General features: G+C 45.3%; 1 pseudogene; it reads right to left on the bottom strand.

Moving 5' to 3' along the window:
• Positions 1-3861: 3861 nt before the first annotated feature.
• Positions 3862-6292, bottom strand: part of LOC124028658 — a 24175-nt pseudogene continuing 21744 nt past the window's right edge.

Raw genomic sequence — 6292 nt, 5'->3', positions numbered from 1 at the left:
TATATTTTGGGTTCTGATGGGAGTGTGACAGTTGAACTAAACTCATGAGGCATTTATAAGTTATATTATTCAAGAATCAGTGGATATATACAAATATACATTTATAAATACAAAAAATGGATGTAGCAACTACATAACGTCTCTTTAAGTCTATCCAAAGTGTGTGAGTTTGAGCGTGTGTTCATTAGGTCTCTGGGTTTTTATTTTATTTATCAGCTTGAATTAGATTAAAGCCCCACGTTTATTCCATAGGCTGGGATCCACACTATACAGCTGTTATTCCATAGGCTGGGATCCACACTATACAGCTGTTATTCCATAGGCTGGGATCCACATTCCCATTGGGATACAGCTGTTATTCCATAGGCTGGGATCCACACTATACAGCTGTTATTCCATAGGCTGGGATCCACACTATACAGCTGTTATTCCATAGGCTGGGATCCACACTATACAGCTGTTATTCCATAGGCTGGGATCTGCACTATACAGCTGTTATTCCATAGGCTGGGATCCACACTATACAGCTGTTATTCCATAGGCTGGGATCTGCACTATACAGCTGTTATTCCATAGGCTGGGATCTGCACTATACAGCTGTTATTCCATAGGCTGGGATCCGCACTATACAGGTGTTATTCCATAGGCTGGGGATCTGCACTATACAGCTGTTATTCCATAGGCTGGGATCTACACTGTTATTCCACAGCTGTTATTCCATTATTCCATAGGCTGGGATCTGCACTATACAGCTGTTATTCCATAGGCTGGGATCTGCACTATACAGCTGTTATTCCATAGGCTGGGATCCACACTATACAGCTGTTATTCCATAGGCTGGGATCTGCACACTATACAGCTGTATTCCATAGGCTGGGATCACACTGTTATTCCATAGGCTGGGATCTGCACTATACAGCTGTTATTCCATAGGCTGGTTATCCATAGCACTATACAGCTGTTATTCCATAGGCTGGGATCCGCACTATACAGCTGTTATTCCGTAGGCTGGGATCTGCACTATACAGCTGTTATTCCATAGGCTGGGATCCACACTATACAGCTGTTATTCCATAGGCTGGGATCTGCACTATACAGCTGTTATTCCATAGGCTGGGATCTGCACTATACAGCTGTTATTCCATAGGCTGGGATCTGCACTATACAGCTGTTATTCCATAGGCTGGGATCCACACTATGCAGCTGTTATTCCATAGGCTGGGATCCACACTATACAGCTGTTATTCCATAGGCTGGGATCTGCACTATACAGCTGTTATTCCATAGGCTGGGATCTGCACTATACAGCTGTTATTCCATAGGCTGGGATCTGCACTATACAGCTGTTATTCCATAGGCTGGGATCTGCACTATACAGCTGTTATTCCATAGGCTGGGATCTACACTATACAGGTGTTATTCCATAGGCTGGGATCCACACTATACAGCTGTTATTCCATAGGCTGGGATCCACACTATACAGCTGTTATTCCATAGGCTGGGATCCACACTATGCAGCTGTTATTCCATAGGCTGGGATCCACACTATACAGCTGTTATTCCATAGGCTGGGATCCACACTATACAGCTGTTATTCAATAGGCTGGGATCCACACTATACAGCTGTTATTCAATAGGCTGGGATCCACTATACAGCTGTTATTCCGTAGGCTGGGATCCACACTATACAGGTGTTATTCCATAGGCTGGGATCCACACTATCCATCTGTTATTCCATAGGCTGGAATCCACACTATACAGCTGTTATTCCATAGGCTGGGATCCGCACTATACAGGTGTTATTCCATAGGCTGGGATCTGCACTATGCAGCTGTTATTCCATAGGCTGGGATCCACACTATACAGCTGTTATTCCATAGGCTGGGATCTACACCATACAGCTGTTATTCCATAGGCTGGGATCCACTATTGTTATTCCATAGGCTGGGATCCACACTATGCAGCTGTTATTCTATAGGCTGGGATCTACACTATACAGGTGTTATTCCATAGGCTGGGATCCACACTATGCAGCTGTTATTCCATAGGCTGGGATCCACACTATGTAGCTGTTATTCCATAGGCTGGGATCTGCACTATACAGCTGTTATTCCATAGGCTGGGATCCACACTATGCAGCTGTTATTCCATAGGCTGGGATCCACACTATACAGCTGTTATTCCATAGGCTGGGATCCACACTATACAGCTGTTATTCCATAGGCTGGGATCTACAGGTGTTGCCAGAGCACGTTTTTAACTGACTGTCCACTGGTTTCAAAAACAGTGATTGACAGGCAGCTTAAACTACTTAAATTCAACTATTATTGGGTTCAAATACACATTTAGATTTGTGAACAGCCGTCCACATCAACCACAATCTGTAAGGCACAAATATCTAAATGAGAGAGCAGCAGTGTGATTCACATCAATGCTCTGTGTAGATATCAGTAATAAGTCATATCTGTATCTCCGTAGACGACACCACTGATGTCATCCTGACCTCCAAGCGATTATTCATGTTGGATAATCTTTAATGCCGACAGCAGTCGTACCATTAGAAGACACAGCTTGGACTGTGGCCTACAAAAGCCTAATCCTGCTCTTTTCCCACAATCCATCAAACACATTTGGTGTGTCATCATAGCGGTCTCTGATTGGTGGTCATCATTTGGTGTGTCATCATAGTGGTCTCTGATTGGTGGTCATCATTTGGTGTGTCATCATAGCGGTCTCTGATTGGTGGTCATCATTTGGTGTGTCATCATAGTGGTCTCTGATTGGTGGTCATCATTTGGTGTGTCATCACAGCGGTCTCTGATTGGTGGTCATCATTTGGTGTGTCATCATAGTGGTCTCTGATTGGTGGTCATCATTTGGTGTGTCATCACAGTGGTCTCTGATTGGTGGTCATCATTTGGTGTGTCATCATAGTGGTCTCTGATTGGTGGTCATCATTTGGTGTGTCATCATAGTGGTCTCTGATTGGTGGTCAGACTCATTTGGTGTCTCAGGCGGAACAAACTCTAAATCATTTGTCCACTCTGATTTTTCTCAGGCGGAACAAACTTAAACTTTTTCATCACTGATTTGAACGTCATTGAGAACATTTACATTTAAGTGCTGATTTAGAAAACAGAAGTGAGAATAGATTTGTTTTATTCTCGCAAACATCTTTTTTTTTTTTTAATTTAAAAGTAATCCTCGAAGTAATCATCTAGTTTTTCAAAAGTATCTGATTACAATATTTTAGCTGGTAACAGATTACAGTTACTGTTTTTGTTGTAATCCCTGATATGTAGTGGATTACATGTCATCCGTTACTCCCTGCGAGGGGACGAGTCTCATGTACGGAGCTGATCAATGATTAAACCGGCCTCAATACATTTTCTCACGTTGCTGGTCTTCTCTTTGACTGACGTCTGCCAAGGGAGAAACTCTTTCTGATGGGAGATGAACCCTCTGACTCCGCTAAGTTTACATCTACACTGGTATCTACACACACACACGCACGCACGCACACGCACGCACGCACGCACGCACGCACGCACGCACACACACGCCCTCCACACACACGCACGCGCACACACACGCCCTCCACACACACGCACGCGCACACACACGCCCTCCACACACAGGCGCACGCACACACCCTCCACACACACACGCACACGCACACGCACGCACACACACACACACACGCACGCGCACACACGCACAGACGCACAGACGCACACACCCTCCACACACACGCGCACGCACACACACACACACACACCCTCCACACACATGCACACACACACGCACACGCACACGACACACGCACACACACACACACACGTGGCCCTTCCACATACCTACCTGCAGTGAACAACGGTGGCTCCAGTGCTGGGGGCCCTGTCGATGTAGTCCCGGACGGTCCGTACGAACTCGATGAGGGACTGGGTGGTCTCGGGACCCCGTGGTCTGGCCACACCGTGTAGTGGAAGTGTCTCACCACCCGAGGAAGCTGGGACGACCCTCCTGAAGAGACACAAGATGAGGGATGTTCAGGACAGGAAATGCAGGGTATCTCCCTTTTGGGGGCTCCCGAGTGGCACACCGGTCTAAGGTACTGTATCTCAGTGCAAGAGATGACACTACAGTCCCTGGTTCAAATCCAGGCTGAATCACAACCGGACGGGATTGGGCGGGATAGCGCACAAATGGCCCAGCGTTGTCTGGGTTTGGCCGGGATAGGTCGTCATTGTAAATAAGAATTTGTTCTTAACTGACTTACCTGGTTAAATAAAAGGTTAAATAAAATATAAATAAATACATTTAAACATAAATAAAGTCGGACCTCCACACTAGGTCTAGAATGTCTTGGTACTGATGGTTTATATAAAAACAGGTCGTCCTAATGAGCTCTTCAGTTGGGCTACAGCTTTCAATAGAGTGACAGTAACAGAGAAGCTGCCATATTATCTGCGGTGATTGTTTCTGAGGTGATTGTTTCTGAGGTGATTGTTTCTGAGGTGATTGTTTCTGAGGTGATTGTTTCTGAGGTGATTGTTTCTGAGGTGATTGTTTCTGATGGTGATTGTTTCTGAGGTGATTGTTACTGAGGTGATTATTACTGAGGTGATTGTTTCTGAGGTGATTGTTACTGAGGTGATTGTTTCTGAGGTGATTGTTTCTGAGGTGATTGTTACTGAGGTGATTGTTACTGAGTTACTGTGATTGTTTCTGAGGTGATTGTTTCTGAGGTGATTGTTTCTGAGGTGATTGTGATTGTTACTGAGGTGATTGTTACTGAGGTGATTGTTTCTGAGGTGATTGTTTCTGAGGAGATTGTTACTGAGGTGATTGTTTCTGAGGTGATTGTTTCTGAGGTGATTGTTACTGAGGTGATTGTTACTGAGGTGATTGTTACTGAGGTGATTGTTTCTGAGGTGATTGTTTCTGAGGTGATTGTTTCTGAGGTGATTGTTTCTGAGGTGATTGTTACTGAGGTGATTGTTTCTGAGGTGATTGTTTCTGAGGTGATTGTTTCTGAGGTGATTGTTTCTGAGGTGATTGTTACTGAGGTGATTGTTTCTGAGGTGATTGTTTCTGAGGTGATTGTTACTGAGGTGAGCTGATTGTTACTGAGGTGATTGTTTCTGAGGTGATTGTTTCTGAGGTGATTGTTTCTGAGGGATTGTTACTGAGGTGATTGTTTCTGAGGTGATTGTTTCTGAGGTGATTGTTTCTGAGGTGATTGTTTCTGAGGTGATTGTTTGAATGATTGTTTCTGGTGATTGTTTGTGATTGTTACTCACCATCCATCTGATCTTCCACTCCATGATTGTCCATTCAGCCAGGACAGACTCAGACAGCATTTGAACCACCAGGTCTCCATAGTCCATCCAGATCCTCCCGGTCAGCCGGCCAGTAGTGGTCACACTTCACCTGGACGGGGACAACAATGGCCATCCATTAGACCAATAGATCTCTTGGTTTGTTGTCTGACTGACTGGTTGATTAAGGGATTCAGTTATTTATTGAATAGTTCATTCATTTATTCATTCGTTTGTTTGTTTGTTTGTTCGTCCATCCATCCATCCATCCATCCATCCATCCATCCATCTATCCCCATCCATCCATCCATCCATCTATCCCCATCCATCCATCCATCCATCCCCATCCATCCATCCATCCATCCATCCATCCATCCATCCATCCATCCATCCATCCATCCATCCATCCATCCATCCATCCATCCATCCATCCATCCATCCATCCATCCATCCATCCATCCATCCATCCATCCCCATCCATCCATCCATCCATCCATCCATCCATCCATCCATCCATCCATCCATCCATCCATCCATCCCTCCATCCATCCATCCATCTATCCCCATCCATCCATCCATCCATCCATCCATCCATCCATCCATCCATCCATCCATCCATCCATCCATCCATCCATCCATCCATCCATCCATCCATCCATCCATCCATCTATCCCCATCCATCCATCCATCCATCCATCCATCCATCCATCCATCCATCCATCTATCCCCATCCATCCATCCATCCATCCATCCATCCATCCATCCATCCATCCATCTATCCCCATCCATCCATCCATCCATCCATCCATCCATCCATCCATCCATCCATCCATCCATCCCCATCCATCCATCCATCCATCCATCCATCCATCCATCCATCCATCCATCCATCCCCATCATCCATCCATCCATCCATCCATCCATCCATCCATCCATCCATCTATCCCCATCCATCCATCCATCCATCCATC

This window comes from Oncorhynchus gorbuscha, unplaced genomic scaffold (genome assembly GCF_021184085.1).
Source record: "Oncorhynchus gorbuscha isolate QuinsamMale2020 ecotype Even-year unplaced genomic scaffold, OgorEven_v1.0 Un_scaffold_4602, whole genome shotgun sequence".
In the NCBI taxonomy this organism is placed as follows: domain Eukaryota; kingdom Metazoa; phylum Chordata; class Actinopteri; order Salmoniformes; family Salmonidae; genus Oncorhynchus; species Oncorhynchus gorbuscha.
This window is presented reverse-complemented; position numbering and strand designations above follow the sequence as displayed.